The 22,640-nt window shown below is 38.6% G+C and overlaps 1 protein-coding gene across 1 annotated transcript in view; it reads left to right on the forward strand.

Moving 5' to 3' along the window:
* Positions 1-22,640, forward strand: part of SERTAD2 (SERTA domain containing 2) — a 110,185-nt gene that overhangs the window by 1,541 nt on the left and 86,004 nt on the right. The gene's annotated exons all lie outside the window — the stretch shown is intronic.

Below are 22,640 nucleotides of genomic sequence, written 5' to 3' on the forward strand. Positions count from 1 at the left end.
ATCTTTAATATTTGCCTTATGCATCTTTAATATTTAATTTGAGATAAAAGTAAAAATTATGAGAAATAGTTACTCTGAATCGGCTGCTGAGGTCACTTGTGAGAATTCAGCCTATTTAAAAATGGTAGTACTCTTTTTGAATCAAGTTCTGGTCTAGTTGTCCACAAGATTCAAATTAGGCCAAACCAAACATGTTTTGAAATATTAAAGTACAGGAAAGGCCTCTCAGTAGTTCATTCTCTCCTTCTCTTTCAGACTAACCAGAATAAGTTGTTACTAAATTTAATTTTAAAGAATAGACTGTTCCTGTACTGAAATCTGCCAAGTTTCTACAGAAAGATTTCTTTTTAAAGAGCAGAAATGTGTTTATGATCAACCCAAAGTAGTAATGTTGACTCAAATGTAAATGCTGTCGTAAGGAAATGCTTGTCATAAGCCCCAAAACCTTGCAAAGTGTTTCAGGAAGACTTATACAAAGCCTTCTGAAATTGTTTAATAAATTTTTTCTTGCGGCCTTTTTCATGAGTCTAAGACTGAATCATTGAGAGGCCTTATAGCGCAGTGGAGCCCCGCTGCCTGAGTTTGAATCTTGCCGCCAACCCTTGATGGCTGTCTAACCTCCGGCAAGTTTCAAACCTGGCCTGTGCTGGTTTTCTCCTGCAAATGGAAAGGATAACTTTTCCTCAGAGTTGCTATAAAGGTAAATAAGAGAGTGCATGTCACAGAGCATTGGGTATTAGCTATCCCATCATCATCATCTGCAGAGAGGATGTCTGGTATAGTGATTATAAGTGTGGCCTTCAGAACCAGGCTCCTTAGGTTCAAGTCTCAGAATTTCCTCTTGTTATCTTTGTGACCTTGGTCAAGTTAACTTAAGATTCCTCATCTGTAAAATGGGAATAATAGCAGCATTTGCTTCATAGGGTTGTTGTGAGGTTAGAATAAGTTAATATAATATGCAAAGTTCTTGACTAGTGTTTGGTATGTCTTTTCAAATTTAGTTCTCTGTTGTTCCTTGTATGTCTTGAAACATGGATGGCTCTATTTTTTAGAAGTAAATTTTTGATAAAGATAAAGATTTGTTGCTGTCAATGAAATAAGCAGAATTCTTATTATGCATGATGTTTTGTTGGATTTATGCTTTTAAACTGGAGTTTATATGAGTCTTTATGAAAGTTAGTTACTAGATGAGTTGAGTAGGTCCCTCTTTCATTTAAATTTGCATAACAGAATGTATATACCTCTATTATAATGGTACCTACACACATTTTGCTGTTATCTGTGATTTTTCTCCTCTACTAAACAGAAAGCTCTTTGAGAGTAAGAGTAGTGTTTCATTTGTAATTTAATCTCTGGTGCCTAGCAGAGTGTTGGGTACATAAAAACGCTTAATGAATGCTGTATAATAAATTAAGTACTTTATTCTCAAGTTGTTTATGAGTAGTCGAATGACATTATAAGTGATGGTTTGGAGAATATTATTATTAGTATTGCTGAATTGAATTTTTACATTCTCAATTATTATTTTTGTTAAGTAGAGAGTAAATGAGGGGTATTACAGTATAACTTATGTTTTATTAAGAACATATTTTTCATTTTGAAAATTAAACTTAAAATAGTCCAAAAATGCTTATTGAATATCTTTCTTTGTTATCTGACATGTCCATTTTTTTATTGTAAGATTTTATGTCTCCCAAACTTTCTGTCACTAATCTGGATGTTATCATAATTAATATGAATTATACAAATTCTATTTTGAATGTCCCAAATGATGATATGATGTTGTTATTGGCTTCAGAATTAATAATAATAAAGAGAATATATGAAACTCACACTGAAAATAAAGCAGCATCATTTCCTTCAGGACCAAATCTTTATTTCTGTTTCCATTCAAGAGTGAAACTCTTTTTCTTGAGCAGTCTTAATAAATAATTAACTTTTGAAATAGCTGTAGTAAATAGCGTAATAGGAATCATAAAGGAGGTATATGTAATTAGTAAGTAAAACACTTAAACTTTTAACTTCACTACACACTTAATAGGCATTACACAATTGGGGAATATATTTTTTTAAATAAGCAAAATTGATGGGGCCTACCAGCTGCTTCATTTATAGAATCATTCTGTTTTACTTGTCAATAAAATGCAGTTTAATTACTGTGCCCTCTGAAATTATAAAATGCAAGAAACCGCTTTCATGAAAGAGATATCCTCAGCAAAGAAACCTAAATACTGATCTACTCAGGAGTGTACAGTGTTTCATAACACTGTTAAAACTTTTCAAATACGTGAGCTGTCTACTACACTGCGGATAATTGTGTATACATAATCCTTTGTTTAACTAAATCATCAGTTACCCAATTTAGTTGAATATATTGCATTTTTATTGGCTAAAACAATCAATTTTGTTGACTTGCCTTTTTTTGTCCATGTGCTGTTAAAGCAGCCAATCTCAAATGAGATTTAAATACATTAACTTATGGACTTAGAAACTACACTTAAGTGTCTGGTCTGTGAGATGGAAAGTTGCTTATTTTTTGCTTGACACATTTTAGCATGACATTGTTTCTGTAGCTCCTGTCTCTTTTCCTTGACACTTTTGTGAAGGCATTGGAGTATTTATTAGCATTTTACAGATGTGTATGATGTCTCCAGCTTTTAAAAAAGCAATGTTTCTGATGAAGAACCCTGTGGAAAGAAGAGGCGAGAGGGATAGAAATAACTTTTAGGACTTGTGATTTCTATCCTTGTCTCCTAACATTAAGAAAACGGATGACTGTGTAGTCTGCTAGTGATCAAAAGGAGAGGAAAGTTAGCTACGCATTATCTATTGACAAACTTAGAACTGAGGTCCATGGACTTCTAGACTGAGCAGTGGTACTGACTGGCATGTGACCTTGGGCGATACACTTCACTTCCACTACTCTCCATGTTCTTACTCTTTCAGTAGGAAGAGGGAAGGCAGTTGTGCTGCCCTCACTCTGAGAGGACGTTGTAGGGGTTGTAAGTGCTTTTTAAAAGCATTGGAGAAGGACAAAATGCAAGCGAATACAAAATAAACATTAGCATTTAGAAATGGATGTTTGTTTATCATCATTTAAAAATTGTAACCTTTTAGATCTTTTGTCTGAAGGGCATTTTTCCTTTTAACTTTGTATTTGAAGAGACTTCTTACTGGTGTGTTCACAAGAATATATGAGGTACCTTTTCAAGAGACAAGGAACTTTGGTTTAATTGAATGGGATTTTAATGTTAACACTGAGTTGTGGTGTATCCTGAGTTACAGCAGATGTTGTTGAAGAACAAAGTATGTATCGAGGAGATAACTCATTTTATGAAGTTGAAGCTTGTAAAACCTGCTCAGGCATTGCAGGAAAATGCTCAGATATATCCGATTCCATTAGAGGTATATTCAAAGAGAAAAATTAATCACATTATTTACTTTTAAATTTCAAAAGGATTACTTGGCTGTAGGACCTCTCCTTATGCTCATTTATTTTGTACCTCAGATGCAGTGAAATGTGCACATTTCAGAGTATGTATAGTGGCTTGGAGGATTTCATTTATTCCAGCTAATCTTTTATTTAGGAAGATGAGTGAAGACACATGTGGAAAGGCTCTAGGTTAAGCAACTAGGTTTTTTTGTTTGTTTGTTTCTTTTGTCCCTAAAAGTGAGTTAGCCGTCATTAAAAGCCCAGAGCTAGCACATTATGTAAGTAGCTTTTCCTCTCTCTGGTTACTAGAGAAGAGTTGTCACAACCTCATGATGTTACTCACTTTTTTAAGTGGAAATGAAATTCTGGTGTACTCAGAGTAAGACCTATTAAGACAAGTGGGACATATGAGAAATATTATTTATTCCATTGAATATTAAGTATAGGGAACAATGATCCTCAAATGCAAGGTTGCTAAGCAGAAAGCAACTTTTAAACTATATTGTCCTTTAGTCCTTACTGTTCAGTTTCCAACTGATAGAAACTTGGAATGATCAGATTTCTTCTCCACTTTGGAACTCAAAGTCTACATTGATGTTTATAATTTTGTGTGGTGGTATGTATAACCCTGTAGTACTTAATGTTTACTTTTAACATATTAAATGAACCGATCAAACCAGTCCATCCTTATTTTAAATTTGATCTGTTTGTCACAGCCCTCTTCCCTTTGTCCTACCGTTGTTTTCAATTTTCTTGGTGGTTCCGTGAGTTTGTCTTTGTTTTAATGCAGCATCTTTCTTATTTGCTCCCGTCTTCTTTTTGCATTGGTTTCTTTTCCCTCAATCACAACAGGTTTTTTCTTAAGCTCTCTTTCGCCTTTGCCTCTGTAAAAGCTATGGAGTAGGGGTTTGCATTTAGTTCAGTCTGCTTTTGTGAGACTGAGGCAAAGTATAAAATTTTCTGGAGAGAAAATTTGCTTTGTCTTACCTCAGCAGATGAGCTCTCTGATCATCTTATCTACACACAACTTCGGGGGCCTTTTTGTAAACCTACAACCACGTTTTAGCTTATGTGAGGTGGTGAAAAGGGGAAACTGACACATTTATTATTTACTGCTTTTTCTGTTAATCTCTTTTATTGGGGGATACTCACAGCATTTTTTCTGTCCACATTACCTTGAGACATCTCACACATCCCAGCTTTGTTGTCCTCCTTTTGCTCCATGTCCAGTGTGCCGGCGAGCTCCTGAGCCGTCTCAGCAGTGACCATCACCACCTGACCACCTTGGGGGTGGCTGGCCTGAGCACATCATTAGACGGGAAGAGCAGCTCCTTTGTTTTGTTTTGTTGTTAACTCTTTAAAGCCAGACAGAACATCAGACCATGTCCACTGTGAGGTTTTCCAGGGTTCACCATTGTTGAATGATTAATGGTTCCTGGTGAAGAAACCATCAGCTTTATTGTCTTCAACTCAAATGAAATGTATCCCTTTGAGTTAACTTTTGTTTTGTATTTTAAGGGTTCTTTTCACCCAGAAAATCAAAGGGTATGAAAATGAACATGGATTTTTAAACAAAAAAGATTTACATGAAAATCCTTTGAGTAGAAAGTTTGCTAAGGACCCAAATCCATTGATTTGGAGAGAATGTTTAATAGTTTCCCTAAATATCTGACATTATTCAGACATCAGTGGTAGAAAACCTTTCCATTTGATTAAACAAAATGACTCCTCCTTTTGATTTAGATAACAAACAGTCCGTTGTTAGTTTTTAATTTAAACAATTCAAATATAAGATTAGATATTTTAGAGTTGAGTAAATAAGAGATTTTTTTCTCAGAAATTGTACTTTGTGAAACCTGTGCCTCATAGAAAAATTTGATCTTTTTTTTTTTTTTTTGGCACACCTTATCCCATTCCTGGCTTCCATTCATTCATTTATTCAGTTCATTCAACAGATATTTGCTGAACACTTACTATGTACCAGCTATTTTTACTAGGCACACATCTTACAACAGTGGAGAAAAAAGACAACTATTCCTGTCCTTGTAGAAATTACATTCCAAACCATTGTGGTGGGTATAGAGCTTGTTACTTACTATATGGAGTAGTCATAACTGAACATTGTGTAATAATCTGAAAAGAAAGTAAGATTTCTTCGTATGGATTTTATGTCCTTCGACTTGGTGTAAAAGGAATCCTAACTCCTGAAATAAAACTCCATTTGAATGAACAATTATCATTTGAGTTTGAGTTGAAATATTAAACACCTATAATGTTGCTGGATGTTTCCACTAGAAATCCGGAAATCATCCTCATTTATGAACCCTGGGAAACCTGCCAGTGGTTAGGGTTTGAAATTTCTCCTTGGTTTTCTTTACACTTTTATTTATTTATTTAGAAGATTTATTTTTTTATTTATTTGAGAGAGGGGGTTGGGGTGAGGAAGAGGGGCCACATGAGCAGGGGGGAGGGGCAGAGGGAGAGGAAGAAGCGGACTCCCTGCTGAGCAGGCAGCCCTATGCAAGGCTCAGTCCCAGGACCCCGAGATCATGACCTGAGCGGAAGGCAGATGGTTAACTGACTGAGCCGCCCAGGCGCCCCTTCTTTACACTTTCAAAGTTGTTTTCTCCCTTTGCTTTGTTTTCTTTGTGACAGAGCCTGAAAAAAATGTGTAACACTGAAAATTGCACAATGGAAATGTAGTCATCTCAGCTATATTGCACAATTAACAAGAAAATCTTAAGTTTGCTCTGTCTAGTGTACGTAAAGAACTAATTTTTTGTTTCCATGATTGTCAAAACCATGTAATTTCTTAAACAAATAAAACCCTTAGTATACATTTCCACCTCAGATATTAAAGTAGATATATCTAAGTGTTTTTGTAATACAAATAACATTAATATGATATGATATAATAGAATGATTTTTATTTTTAAATTTTTATTCACAAATATTTGATACATGTCCCAAGTGCTTGGGGGTATCAGAGACTAATAAGACATAGCACCTGTTCATAAAGGTGTTCACAGTCCGTTTGGGAAGACAAAAGATCCCCACATGAACATTTTCTCTTGTGTTAGGCAATATAGGATTTAGGTTGTGGGAAGCCTCCTGTGGGCCACAATAGTAGCTGAGTCCTAGGTCCAATGGACTTGCGTCCTGAAGGCCCTGGCTGGCCTTCATGGGACTCTATCTTTCCTGTTTGGTTGGGGAAAGATGGTTAGCAGGCTTTCTTTGTGCGTTAGGCCCCTAAGGGCAGTGCAGTCTCCTTTCTAGCTACTGCAACTCCTCAGCAAGGAAGGGGAAGGAGAGGGAACAGAGCCCACATCCGAGCCATTTCTTTCATTCCCTAGCAGTGCCCATGGGAAGCAGAAACTGTGCCTGAGAACGGAATATATATAGTCACCATGGATACAGTTTAGGTTCTTGAGGCCAAAAATTCTTCCATAGGTTTGGAAAGACCGACGTATTAATGAGGGCCCTGTAAACAAGGGGAGTTTCCTGAAAAGCAGAAGAAACACTTGAGAGAGGAGGAAAGAATGGTAGACTGAGGCTTTCGGCGGTTACTGGAGATGCACTCTTTCTTCCTTAGTTTTGCCTGGAGCAGCCCTGCCTGTGAGAGAGGCATGCTCTGGGCCTAATATGCCAAGTTTAGGAAGTCTGTATGTATTGCTGTAATATGTAGATGTAATCTAAGTTGTTTTGCTTCAGAATTAGCCAAAATTCTTGGTATGTGTGTGTATTTAAATTCTCAAACATAATGCTGTGTGCCTATGGCTTTTGTTTTCATTTCCCTGGATATTTGAAAATATTAAGAATCTCTTTGTTTTTAGAGTACATTTGTTTGTTTATTTGGACCTAAATCTAAGATAGAATAATACATCATATGCTTGTCTCTTAGATTTAAATTAGAGGGAAAAAAACCCAAAGCATCAATGTATATTTTATCTGTTGATGAAAGTATTTGGACACTTGTGTATCGATTTCTTTATTGTTGTTGTTGTTGTTGTTATTTTGAATAACAATTTCCATCAAGAATTTCTTTTCCTGGGTACACCTGGGTGTCTCAGTCGGTTAAGCATCTGCCTTCGGCTCGGGTCATGATCCCAGTATCCTGGGATTGAGCCCCACATGGGGCTCCATGCTCAGTGGGGAGGTACTTCTACCTCTGCCTGCCACTACCCCTGCTTGTGCTCGCTCTGACAAATAAAAATAAATCAAATCTTTAAAGAAAAAAAAAGAATTTCTTTTCCTGAAAACTATATCTGGGCAAAAAACCATCGCACATCTATTTGAATGGAAAGGCTGCCTAGGATAGTTATGTTCATTATCTTGATTGCTATGATGGTTTCAGGAATATATATATATATATATATATATATATATATATATATGTCACAACTTACCAAATTATACATTTTAAATCTCTGCATTTATTGTGTATCAGTAAAACTTTAAAAAAAGCCACTTAAGTCATAAAGTATATTTTCAAGATAAAATCCCTATTATACAAATTATATTTTCAAAAGTTTGTCATTTGTTTTTTATTTCTCTCTTTTATTTTATCTACCATTTATTCACCTCTATCCCATACCCCAGACACATATATTTTAAGAAAGACAAATAGAACTAAGGAGGCCTATGCGCCAGCTGAAATTTACATATGGGACCTTAGAGAGCTTTTTTCCATATGTAAGGCTCACTGGAGTATCTTTAAGTAAACTGCACACATTCGAATTTAGAGAATTGGAGTTGCGTATTTTTCAAGAAATCCTCCTTTCTTTATAGTTTAACAGATTATGACTCATCTTTGGCATGGAGTAAAGAACATGATTTTGGTAAGACCTTCTTTTTCTTAAAAGAGGTTAAATGGCTTAATGCTTCCTCTTAAATATTGTTCCTTTTTTTTTTTCATTTTTATAAAGTAAATTTTGGCATGTGAAACCATAGACTCAATGAGTAGATTTGTTTAGAAAGAACTAAGTCTGCTCCATTCTTCATGCCCCAAGGGTTAATATATGTTTTGTTAAAGTTATGGTTTACTATTAATTGAATATTCCTTATGTCACCCAATGTATGTTTCAGGGAAATTTCTTTACTGTTGGATTAATGCTTAAATTTAGAACACTGGCAATTTTTCATGAATAAAAAAGAGTCCAGAAAAATTTTCAGAGTTGTCTTTACAAGATTGGGACTATCAGAGTTGTGACTTTTCAGGCTCTTTCTACCATACCAACGATACACATTAGGATTACCCATGTCAAGGCCTCAATCCCAGGGTGAGGCCCTCATTCAGGTATTTTTTTAAGTCCCCAGACTATTCCAGTGTGCATCCATGCTATTTCCCGCACCATATTCCCCCACACTCAAACTTCCTACTGTAAAACTTTCAAACATGTAGAGAACTTGGAAGAATAATTCAACAAACACCCATATTCGCTCTACCTAGACTCAGTAATTATTAACCTTTTGCTCTATTTGCTTTATGGCTCACTCTCTCTTTTTTTCTCTACATATATACTTCATCATACCATGTGAAAATAGGTTTCAGCCATCATGACTCTTTACCATTAAATGCTTCAGTATGCATCTCCTGGGAATAAAGACATTCTCCTACATAACCACAACACCATTATCACACCTAAGAAAATTAATAATAACTTAGAATGCTCTCTAAGAGCTCCGTTCCATTTATTAAAGGCATATGAATTCATATTCTACTAAAAATTAAATGCATATGAAATGAGAAGTTCTTCAGAATATGAAGTTCTGGGAATTCTTGCTAGTGATATGTTTCTCCTCTGTGTTTGCTTAAAACGCTTTGATGAGGTAAATGCATTTTCCTAATGTATGGTGAGGTAAGATCCTTCCTAGCTCTCACATCGCACAGTCATGTCATGTGAAAAAACACTTATCAAAGTTCATGCCACAGTGTGGTTTAGGGGAAAAAGCCCAGTTTCAAGCCAGAACAATGTTGGTTCAAACGCTTGCTCTGCTACTTACTGCAGGGGACCTTGGAGAAATAAAATTCTTATATCAGTTAGGATGCTGTCAGAAACAGCATCCAGGATGCTCACTGGAGTGATCAGGATATTTATTATTTCACAAGAAATCCTGAGGTAGGACAAGCTCCGGGGTTGGCCAGTTCTGTCGTTTAGGTTCTTAGCATCTTTCTGCTGTGCCAGACTCCTTACGGGCTCCAACTTCTGTTTCGGGCTCCTTCCTCAAGCTGGTTCACATCCATATATTATGGTATTCAGGGGAAGTCAGAAACCTCCCCACAGGTGTGGACCGTCTGTCCTTCTGTGTGATTGGACGTCTCTGGCCACTTCTGGACCAGTGGCTTTGGTTGGGCTTTTCATAGGGAGAAGAAGGGAGGAATGGAAGTTGGGTATACCACTAACAGTGTTCATTACTCCTCCAAGCCTCAGTTTTCTTTGTTGTAAAATAGGAACAATGATGTCTATTTCTGTGATAATCAACTGACACGAAATAGGTAAAGCAACAAACACAAAGCTGTGTTTAATAATGCTAATTCCTATTTTATTTTTCTCCTTTACATCTTATAAAAAATTTTGTCTTCCTTTCACACTGCCACACTACATACTAGTAAGCACATAATAAGTGACTCCCTTAACTGGTCTCTTGTGTGTCCTCTCACCTCAGTACGTAAGGCAAAACATTTTATGCGAACTTTGCGGATTGGTCAGATACCCTCCATTAACCTACTTTGGCCCATCTTATTTTTTCTTATATATTTCAACTTCACATTATATTACTGCAGAGCCATGGAAAGGAAGCTGTCAGTGGTGGGTATGTATTTATCAGGATCCAGATCAAATGTGAGCAAAAATCTCTTTAATGTCACTATCCATAAAAACAGCACAGTTGAGATAGATTTTCCCCTTTTATTAAAATAAATGCACCATGACCTGTGAAAAAGTCAGCAAAATAAAATGCCGTATTTGAAATATAGTATCTTATTTGTCCAGGATAGACCAGATCTTTGATACTTTGGGAAAATCTAGGCTTATTGTAGTTTAGCTACTCTGACTTCTTCAGAACCTACTTTCTAAAGAGAATTGTGTCTTGTTTATCAGCAAATCTTTTTTTTTTTTGACTGTTTGGTCTTGAACCTTCTTTCACCCACTGTGAGAAAGTCATCTTCCAAAATTGTGTTTTCCAATATGTGTGAACACTGGAGGGTCTTTGTTCAGGCATGCCCTTTTCAAAATATGTAGAGAAGGATTGTCATATTTTTCTCCCTATGGAATTTCTAAAGCACTTCTGAAACACCTGTGAAGTTCTGCAAAATTATTACAACCCAATCACATGGGAAGATCATTACCTTGTTTTTGAATTTTCTTCCTAAATGATGGGGTCACTCTTAAAGGGAAGCTATTGCTCCTTCTTGACCCCTCAAGTAGAATATTGAATTCCTGCTAATCTCCATGGTGAGAAAATAGAAAAATGGTGACAAGCCCAGTGTATCTCCTGACCTGGAAGATGCTGAACCTTGGCTCATCTTTTTTCTGTTACAGTTTTTTTACTTCGTCTTTAATTTTGTTCATGAGGTATCTATCGGTCTAGTAGGCTCTGTGAATACTGAAAATGGTCAGATTTTGAGTGGTTCCATTCATAAGTCAAACCTGCTGGCATGCATCATTTCAGCCAGAGGGATATTTTCTATTTTGACTGATTGATTGATTGATTGTTATATTTATTTATTTCAGAGAGAGAGGGAAGGAGAGCAGGTGTGTGAGGACGGGAGGGGCAGAGGGAGAGGGAGAGAGAACTCTAAGCAGACTCCGAGCTGAGCGTGTGCCCAACGCGGGACTCAATCCCACGACCCTAGAACACAACCTGAGTGAAAACCAAGAGTCGGACGCCCAACTGACTATGCCACCCAGGCACCCCAGAGGGATATTTTTTAAAGGAACTATTTAAGTGTATGTTGATGTTTTTTATACATCTCAAATGAAGTTTCTATAAATGTTTAATTGTGAAGCAGCACAATCAATGCAGAACTCTGAAATAAATTATAATTATATTGAAGAAGCCAGATAAGGGACACTGTGGCTAGAACTTTAGTTAAAAGTGCTAGATTTTTGGGAAAAAAAGTTTGAAATTTCTATTGCATTTCCTCAAACTGCTATTGGTTACTTTAAAAAAGGGTGACATGTGATTATAATTTATGAAACCTGCTTTTATTTGGGCAGATTTTTAATTTTAGTACCTTGCTGGAAAGTTTTGTGGACAGGATTCCCTTTGCTGTGTAACAAATGCTTTTACTGTTTAGTTAAGGTTTGCTACCAGTAGCTCAGAGGCTAAAATGAAAAGTGAAATGGCTGTTGTTTCCCATCTAATACCAGATTTTATTTTTATTTCCACTACCCAGTGTTAAAAAAAGAAATGAAAAGAAAGCAAAGATCGAGATCCAAAAGCTCAAACTAAAATTTAATTTCCTAACTAGAATAAGGCTGGCTTTGCCATGATGTGAAGAGTCATACGTAGGAAACATTTGTTCATAGCTATACAGTTGGCCATACTAATTGCCGGGATTAGTAGTTGGATCGGCATGTATTCCTGTCTTCAGACACTCAATCAGGCACGTAAAAACCTATCAAGGCTAAGCAGTTGGGATTGACTCAACTTTTATAACTCCCTACTGAGAAATGTTTCAACTGTGCTTCTTGAGAGAATGGAACAAAAATCTAAGTGATAGTGGGTTGGAGAGCAGTGCATTAATTGCCTTTTTTTACCCAGGACTTTAATAATAGAGTAATTGCCAGAGCTTTGTCTTTGTTTCTTTCTTGATTCTATCATTTCTGTATTCTGTCTTGGAGCTTCTTATGTGCGGGGTCTAAAGTTGTATGGAACAGATTCTTAGGGCAAACTGCTTTTGTCCCAGGACATTTATTGTTTCCACTTTTCATGTGGAGTTCTTGTTCTGATTGAAAAATCACAGCATGATCAATGAAAAATTTTTGACCAGCTAAGAATGATATCTTCACAGTGGTAAAAATTATTTGGAAAAGAGATTATACTTGGCGAATCATTTTTGTTATTATTTCTGGAAGACTAGTGCTGTGGAAAATTTTAGGGCTCTGAGACCCTTTTGCCATATTGAGCATTGTGCCGTTCAATTCATACATCTTTAACTATATGCTATAGGACCGAGTCATGAAGTATTTGGGGGTACTTACTGGTCGTCACCTTGAGTTTTGAGAAGTGATTTTTAAAAAATTTGTAGCTAGCAAAAGCGAAGGGTCATTGAGAGTATTGGAATTGTGTTATGGTTGAAAAACTTGATTGTCAGAAAATTTGTCTGTAATTAGCCATACATTTAGATTGATTGTGAACCAAGTCATGGACTCTACTGGTGGTGCGGCCTGTCTCTGTCCCAACTGAGCATGAAAACCTGGTAGTACAGGGATGCTCCTGTCTTCTTGGGATGGTCACGTTACACTGCGGCTCCTGTCACATGTTCTCACTAACACAGTGACTACCAAGTGGTGAGTGCACTAAACGGACATGGGTCATGAGTTTTTGGTTTTTTCTTTGCAGTACTTATGCACCATAAGAGCAATATGATGACAACTGAAGCATTTTCTGTTTGGGCTAATTTAGGATCACCAACAGAGACATAAAGGCATTTGAGCACTCTTTTTTCTTCCTTTATGTTTTGCTCCCATGTGATGACTAGACGGGGAGGTGGGCAAAGAATCAGCGTTGGGGTGATGGAGGAGGGGTGCTCATTGCCACTACTTTTCGTTGGTCTGTGTGATCTACTAATCACCTCATATGGCCTCTGGCAGCTGTTCTGCGACCTAGGTTTCACTTCCTTTGCAGAAACTGTGACTTTTATTTTTGAATAATTGATGAATTAGAAGGTGTTTTTTTAAAAAATGGATTTGCCATTTCCTAAAATAAAGTGGAAGCTTTTGTTTGCTTATTCTGCTTCATCTTCTATTAGCCATTTGTACACTTGTAGGCATAGTTGGTGTGAGAATTAGGCTTTTTGAAAGCTTTCCATTTGGTTTTTGGTCCAAGTGGTTGACATTCCAGCTAGCAGTACCCCGACTTCTTACCTGAGGCACGTAAAATGAGACGCACTTTGGAGTATTTATTCTTTAACTTTTGAATATCGGATGCAGGTATTAGTGCAAATTCCGTGCACCATTATGTGACGAGAAGAAAAGAGACATGTTTATGACTACCGAGAAATTCAAAGAGAAGTTCTGTCCTGTTCAGTCAGTTACTGAGATGGAACTGCGTTTTCTTTTATTAGGTGTGTCTTTGAAGTTGAAATGATTCAGTAGTCACCTGTGAGCGTTAGTGTATTGAGTCCTTGGAACCCTTTGTACTCCCAGCGAGGTGGTTTATGAAGCAGAGTATGACAAGCACGTGTGTTACGACTTTTCTAAATCGCGTACCACACAGTGATGGTGTTTCGGTATACCGGACTGTAGCCGTTACAGCACGACGTGTCAGGTAGAAACTCGGGCACTTGGTCAATCTAGTTGTAGCTGCCTCCTCTTCATACGCCCTCATTTTCTCAGTATGCTTTATAGTGATCCTGTCAATCCGACACGGCCAGACAACAAAAATAAATCTCAAATAGTTGATTTTAGAGTTTTAAGTTAGTGGGTTGGGGGAAAGCATGAAGTATGAGGATGACTATCACTTTGGTTTCCCTTAGTATTCCTCTTGCTGGTTGCCTTATCGGTGGACCACATTACTTTATATGCAGTTTTATTTCGTTTAAAAGTAAAGCTCATGAACTTTGTACTGGTTCAGGATGTGTGAGGCTCTGCTGTAATCACTGCTCTGTTCAGCCAATAAAATCCTTGTAATTGTAAAACATCTGCGACTGTCAGACTATTAATGTTCCCGTGTGCCACCATTTTGTCACTGTTTTGAATCATCATTGGCTTGTGTGTTTGGGTATCCTTCACCACATGAGGGAATGAAGCTGACGACAGCCGTTTTCAAGGATAATCTAAGCCTGCTTCCATAGTTTTCTACAGGGTCTTCTGGCATCCTTTTTTTTTTTTTTTTTTCAAATCATTCCATGGTAAGGATGAGCCCAGGGATGGCCTTTCAGGTTTCTCGGTGTGTTTAAGAATACGTGGCCAATGTTACTTGCTGGAACTGACCCCGAAAAAGTTGAACTGGTGCCGTATTTTTCACGCTACTGATATGTCTAACTATAAAATGAAAGAAGTGTTAATAACACTTCCTACTTGTTTAGCACGTTTTCCTCCCCAGCTCTCAGAGGAGTTGGCCAATATCAGGCTGGATTCCCAGACCGTGTTTCTATTATTTTCTAGTTCCTGTAGTGTATTGTAATGTTACACAAGACTTTTGCCAGTTAACTTCTTTTCTCTAATGTTTTCCTAGACATTGGAAACGAATATTTGCTATTATCATCCCCATTTCTCCGAGACTGAGACGAAGGCTCGCCTTGGCTAAGTATTTGACCTAGCCTTGTACGATAATCAGTAGCAGAGCCAAAAACAGAGCTCAGAATTCGTCCTCAGCTTCACTTGTTACTGAGCCGTAGCTTCTCTTCTTTTCGGCTATACTTACAGCAGGACCAAAGAAAATACATTTTCAGGTACCAAAAAGATTTCCCACGTCTCTTCTTCAGTGTTCAAATGTTAAGATATACACTAGATTTATTGTCTGAAGTAAAGTTTCAGTGCCAGTTATAAACACGATCCGTTGCCATATTATTCCTGATTTGACTGCTATCCCAGAAGGTGATGGATAGTTGAAGAAAGAATATAATGAATGCAGTCCCTATTTTCTTTTGCCTTTCTAAATTTGATTTAATATAAGGTTGCTTTCTGCCAGGAAATTTCATGAATGGGCATATGTTAATAAGCCAGACTTTTTTTTCCCCTTTATAGTAATAAACTTAACAAAATATCTCCCCGAAGTGGGTTCAGTTGGCTTATGTTAATCCTTGAGTGAGTACTTCCTGAACTTATAGGAGGAAGCAACTCCAGCCCCTCTGAAAAGGAGGCCGTTCCTATAAAACTTGGTTACTGCAATCTGGATATATTTTCTGCTTTGAAATATATCTTCCATAATTTTTTTCTGTTAGTGAATGTTTGTCGTACTTGAGGAGTCTGTTAAAACTAGAAGAATTGACTGTTCTGCTTTAAAAATACTTTAAAAAAAACGAACGATGAAGTTTCTGGGAGTGGCATTTTTTTTCTTCAGAGTGACAAAAGTGAAAGTTGCATTTTGATCAATTTTGATTAGTTGTCTTAGTGAAAACATAAGATCCAGAGTGTGTGCCGGTGCACACATACAAAGCAGTTTTCGTGTGTCCCCCCCGCCCCCACGCGAACTGTTGCATGTACACACATGCCACACATAAAGAGGCCATTCTTGCTCACAAGCAGCTGAAGGAGGCTGGCCACTGCGGTCTTCTGCTCAGTGGAAATTGGCAGCCTTTCTTCTCCTGTAAACAACAGCCTGACGTCACCCCATGCAGCGGTGATAGTGGACCCACTTTAGAGATTCTCGGTTGGCACAACTGTTGAAGGCCTGTCCCTGGCTTTGGTCACCTTCAGCCACACTTGAGTAAATGCAAGGCAGGGAAATTTGGTTAATGTCGGGAATACTGGATAGTCCTTTAAAACAGTCCGTAAAGTCTTTATCCTTGAATTTGCACATAGAATCTTAACAAGAAACCTGTGTAATGAGCGGGAGAACTGGACTTATTCCTGTTTTAGAAATGAGCTAACTGAAAAGTCTAGAGAATTAAAAAGTGAGCAAGTGGTGGAATGACTGATATTCAGGCCTTCTAAACATGGTTTTGTCTCTCTTTCCACTATTTTAAGTAACTTCTTTAGTAATTGTTAGCTGTTCTATTCTGTTACTTCCTCTCCCTTCTAAAATGTGTGGAGATGATGATTTATGAGTTTTTTTTTTTTTCCAGTCAAGACATCTGTGCATTAAAATCAGATATAGTCCTGATGCATTTGGGGACTCTTTGACACTAAGGTAACCCACTCCCTTGCCTCAGAGAGAGAGCCTTTTGAAAAATCTAGTGTAAGTCTACACTCCCCAGCGTAATTGGAAAGATTTATTAACAAGATGATCCTGTTTTTCATTTGGCCTCTGAAAGCGACATAAAATTGAGAGAATGAATGATTACAGTTCTTTTGTGTTGTTAACTGGAAGAGAAAAAACCAACATGAAAGAACTGTTCTGTTAGTAGAAGTCAGATTTTTATTGGGAAAGAGAGGAGAGTTGAGCCACTGGTAAAAATGTAATTTATGTGTTACGTAAAATAGTTGTTTTTCTCACGTGCCCACTTCTAGTGTATTTTCAGGCAGTTGCAAAAAGTGAAGAAGAAGAATTTTATCTTCCATGATTTATAGTTGCATATATGGCCTTTAGGTTCGTAGGTAACCCTTGGTTTTCTGTTTGTGACTCTGAGTTGGTTTTTCAGTGTGACATTAAGAATAGGCGGGGAGGGTGTTTAATTACGTGTAGATTATCCACGAGAAATTACTTATACTTCAACTTCTCTGCGGACTGCCCCAACCTGAGCCAGCTCCTTTGATTCTGAGGTGTAATGTTTAGGGAATGCAAATTGATGTTGATTTTAGCTTAGCCCTGAGAGAAAAATGGCTAAAACTCTATGTATTAAAAAGGCAAACACCAGTTTTTTAAAAAGCTGCTATCTAACACTGCACTTTGGAACACAGTAGGCACTCAAACATGAATTTTAAATGAAGCTGTGATAATCAGAAGTTAACTGGGTTGGCAACCTCAACAAGCCAGCGTCTGTACAGTAGCTGACTAAAATACATACATCCACGGGGGGAAGAAGTGCGTGTGGGGTGAAAGAAATGTATTTTGTTGTATAACTTAAAATGAACCAAAAGAGCTGCTGATTTTGCATTTTATCTCATCAAATGGGGAAAAAAATAGTCTTGCCTTTAAAAGATGATACTGCCAGCTTTTAAAATTCCAGCAGGGTGAAGGAATCGAGATGAAGTGCATAAAACCTGCTTTTTTTACAAAGAAAACGAGTGACTGCCATTTCTCCGACAAAGAATAAGGAGTCCATAGCAGCTTCCAGTCCGAGCCTGTCTCTTGTGCCGTGCAGTGACGTCTGGACGCCTGGGTCTGCTGCGGCGTGCAGTGAGCGGCGCCGTGCAGTGTGGCAGCAGCCGGGCTTCCCCACCACTGCGCTGGGGAAGCCCGCACCCACGGCTTACAGGAAGGCCGCAGGGGTTCTGCCCAGCCCTGCGTGCAGTTCAAAAAGCCATGCCTCAAGTGTCTCAGTTTATCATTTAACAGCAGTGGAGTTTCTCGTCACTGCAAGAAGCTGTTTGTCATGGTAAACAAGGAGTAGGAAGGGCCCGGGACAGATGTCAGATACGGGAAGTCAGCGGTGGAGCCCCGGGAGAGCCAGGTTGGGTTTAGGTTGTAACTCCTAAGCCGTGATCTTGCTCTCTGTTCCACGGGGGAGCTGGTATGAGCAGAAAGTGAAGGAGAAGTTGGATTTTAACCCTTCATAAAAGCATTCGCTTTTTTATTTTAACATTTCAGAGTTTGTTGAAAAACAGTATTTGGGCAGATTTGTTACAAGCAGTGAGACCCCGTAGATGTGGAAGGTGCGTCGCAGTTCAGAAGCGCTCTCGGGCATGGTCCTGTTCCACACCCACAGCCACCTGGTGCGCTCGTGCTCTGTCCCCCTAAATGAGGAGCGGACTTCGCAACGTTGATGGCTCGACCAAGGCACCTAGGAGCACGAGCAGTAGAACCGAGACTGGAGTTTCTGTCTTTTGACCTCCCGCTCCAGTATTCCCTTCACCAAGCCAGAAACAAGCACCCCAGCTCCATGGTCTTCCCCATCTCTCACTCTCGTAGCTGCACAGAAAACCACAGTCAGCAAATCCAGATCAGTAACCAAGTTCATGTTGCTCAGAGTAAGAGCGCATAGATCATCGGGGAGCTTTTCGATCAACTTTGAAGTTAATACTCCAATAAAAAAGGAGGAGTCTTACTTAGAATCAGAGTGGTAGTGCAGAATGAACCTTAGGACCGTTCAGTAAAACATACATTTTTTTAAAAATCTAGAGGAAAGCTCTTCCATAAGGAGAGTGAAACTTCAGTTAATTGCAGAGGTGAAGACATAGGGCTCGTTCCCCAGACCCAGATGAGTGTTCTCTTAACTTTTAAAAAAGTACACCTCCCTGTCCCGCTGGGAGGCTCAGTCAGTTGGGCATCTGACTCTTGATTTCGGCTCAGGTCAGGATCTCAAGGTTGTGAGATCGAGCCCCACAGCAGGTTCTGTGCTCAGCAGGGAGTCTGCTTGGGATTCTCTCTCTCCCTCTCCCTCTGCCTCTCCTTCCCTCCATCTTTCATGAATAAATAAATGTACGCCTCCCTAAGCAGAGGCTTCAGTTCCCATCCCAGGAGCTAGTTGGACTTGAGCTTCCCTCAGACATTCCTGAGTGTCTGCCCTGTGGCAGAGCCCTATGCTGGACGCAGACCTGCAGCAGTGTGGGATCTAGCGGGGGAGACTTCATCCAAGGTAAGGGGCATCCCGTGCTGAGTGTTCAAACATTTAAAAGATGAGGACTGTCACAGATAATAAATTCATGGACAACCCAGATTTGGCCTCAGTCTTCTGGAAACATTTATGAAGAAGCTCTTTCTTATATAACCTATCTCTATGATAAAATGACAATTGTGACCACTTTGGAACATTTCAGAAAAATGCTCCTCATCCCTGAGAAGTTGAAGTATAAGGATTAAAAGTAAATTAAAAGCAATTGAGGGGCGCCTGGGTGGCTTGACTAGTCAGTTTAGCATCTGCCGTCTGCTTAGGATGGAGCCCCACATTGGGCTCCCTGCTCAGCAGGCGTCTACTTCTCTTTCTCTCTCTATTGCTGACCCTCCCCCGCCCCCTCTCATGCTTTCACTCTCTCTCTCAAATGAGTAAATAAAAAATCTTAAAAAAAAGAAAGCAAGTGAAATTGAGATTGTTAGCACCAGATTTTTCTGTAGGTATTATCCCTACAGGTTTTGACTGAGAACATCATATATTATTGTGCCTTGTTATAAAAGCTCTGCTGATAACTTTTAATTCCTTGGCATACATTTTCAAAGAGCTGATGGCAAGCATGTCACACACTTGCTAGCCCTCCATGAGGGCTGTTCAGCAGAGAACCTGGAGAACCTTTTTTGAACCTCTGATAATTTGGGCAATCTCCAAGTCAAGCTGAATTGATAGGGAGTGCAGAAAATGATCAGAATAATTACAAGTCCCATTATATAAGGGATTACTTTGCCAACAGAAACACTCATGGAATGCCCTTATAGACCTTACTTGCACCAGAATTAAACTTGTCTTTCTCAGTAGCTATTTCCAAAGCCGAACAAACTGCATTGTGTAAATGGGTCAGTTTGTGCAGTATTCTGCATGAAATGTTCAGGTACACACAAAGGCAGCTGGATTATAAATTTCAAGGGCAAACTAGCCTCCAGTAAAGCAGATATAGGAGGACGCTGTGTTATATTCTTAGAGGAGGAGAAGTTTCTCTTTCATTTAAGAGCTGCGTTCAATTTCCGAGTCTCTTGGCTTGGATCGTACTCACCTCTGTCAGCTCCAGGTTTTGCTCTTCAGCTGGTCTCTCTCATCATTCTCTCACATTTCTGCCTCCAAGTCCTTGAATCACACTCAGCAGTACTTGGGCATAATCAGACGATTCTGCCCTCTCTCCAGTCTCCAGGGCCGAAGAACTCGATGGAATGATTTTGGATTAGCTCTTAAAAAACATACAGATATCCCATTGACTGGGGTCTGTGCAGTACCTTTCTACTGTAATGCTACCAGCTTCAAATCATGCCAAAGACAGAGAAAAAATATTATAAATGGTGCATATGTGAACTTTGCTTAAGAGGCTTTGAGGGTCCTACCTCCATTTACCATGTTTATCCCAAAGTGTTTTTTATTTCATTTTGGTTGTGAAGACCAAAGTTGAATTTCAGTAACAGCCTTTTTATATTTATAGCTTTTTATGAGTTGTGCCAGTTTTCCCTCTTAGATGATAAATGGTGGAGTGGGGGGAGTTCCATAGATTTTAAGGCAAGAACCTAATTCATCATTCATTGGGATTTAAATTTTCAATTCATCATTTCAGCCCCTAAGACTTGAGGAGAAGAACAGGCATTGCACGTCTCCCTGTTTGACTGAAGGTGTCAGAATCCTATCAAAGTAACTTAGAAAACAGAGACTTGATTTACAGAATCTGAGAAAGGCTTGGGTCACCAAACTGTGGGAAGTATAGTCTTGCAGTTGGCCTGAATGTGGCCAGAGTTCTCCTTCTTTCCCCTCTTTCTGCATGTTTGTTCATTCCTTCTCTTGGCAGTCCATTTTCCCACATAGTTGAAAATGTGGCTACCAGCAGTTTATCTTATAGCTTCTGTTACTGAAAAGTTCTCTGGAGGCCAGGTTTAAAAAAATCATAGTCGGGAAACTCATCAGATCAATATAAGTCACGTGTCCATTCCTGGAACACTCAGCAGGGATCAGGGAGGTGGGGGTCATGTAGGAACATGGGGACACAGGTATTTACCCACACAACTAGAAGTGAGTGGGTAGATGGGTATTTCCCTGGATAAGAGAGGATTGTTGGGAAGAAAATTCTCCAGCACGTGTACTCACTACGACATGCGAGGCTAATGCGTTTCACGTGTTTTGACAGAAACTCACAGTAAAAAATACATTTTACATTGAGGCACACATATACACATGTTTAACTGAAAAAAAAATTCATGAAGCAATATTCACCCTCACTGCAGTTTAAGGCATTTTGATATTTTCTATTACATTGCATTGTAGTTCACTAAAAAAAAAAAAAAAAAATACTGGTTATAATTTACCTAATTGATTTCATGACTCATTAGTGGATAATGACCTGTTGTTTGAAGAAATACTATGCTGGACATTAAAAGTAGCAGGTAGTTCATGTGCAAACAGATACTTGGGCATGAATATTTCTTGAGTCTTGTTGAAGAAATAACTTACATTTTAGAAAGATGCTGGAGTCTCAGGGTGACAAATATGTGACATGAATGCCCTTTCCAGTCCCCATGGGGGCTATGATGGTGCTTTTCCTACTGAAGAATCCTCAGGCCGCCACCCAGTCCTTTGTAAATTAAAGTAAATGAAACAAGCACTATGCTTGCACTTCACTCTGTTTTAGATTTGCCTTTTGCTGAGAAATAGTGAAGTCTGTGGACCTAGAAAATGTCTCCAGATATTTCAATTCTCTCTTAAAACATCAACCACTTTCTTGAAAACGTCATGGTGGCAGCATGAAGGGCAGCTTTGCTGACCACCAGAACACTATGAAGGGATGGATGACATATTTACTTACCCAAGAGCCAGTTGGAAAGCGCAGGTCTCTTATTTTTTATCTTCTACTGAAACATTTGAATCCTCAGGCTTCCATCTCTTAAGTTGAATTGAGATAATTCAGATGGGAACTTAGAGCGGTAGTATGTACAGAATGACTCCTGAATGAGACGTGGCAATGCAGAGAGGACTGGTCAAGCTCCTTTCTGCAAACCGTCCTGAGCCCATACAGGTGTATGGGCTAAATAACCGATAAACATGCAGTGCCATGAATCTCACTGTGAAATGCAAAGCAATAGAACGTTTAGAAGAATGTATTGGAGAATATAGAGTTAGGAATATGGAGAGATTTCATAAATAAGATACAAAAAGTACTGACCATAAAGGAAAAGATTGATAAGTTCGACTATGCTTGATCGACTTCTGTTCACTATAAAGATGGGACAAACAGATTGGGAAAAGTATTTAGAACACCTACAACAGACAAAGGACTCATACTCAGAATACAAAGAGCTGTCATGGGAACGTAAATTGGTACAACCATGTTAGGAAAAAGTCTGGTGGTATCTAGTGAAGCTGAAGATAAGATATCCTGTGATCCCTCAGTTTCACTCCCAGATTATACCTTGAAGCAGCAGTTCCTCAAACCTTTTGATCTCACTTTATACTTTTACAAATTATGGAGGACTTCAAAGAACTTTTGTTTATATGGATTTTATCTATTGATATCATCTGCTACATGAGAAAAGAGAGAAATTTTTAAAGTATTTGTTTATTCACTGGAAAGCCCATTATGTGTTAACATAAGAT

This window comes from Ursus maritimus, unplaced genomic scaffold, assembly GCF_017311325.1.
Source record: "Ursus maritimus isolate PB19 unplaced genomic scaffold, ASM1731132v1 scaffold_6, whole genome shotgun sequence".
Classification (NCBI taxonomy): Eukaryota; Metazoa; Chordata; class Mammalia; order Carnivora; family Ursidae; genus Ursus; species Ursus maritimus.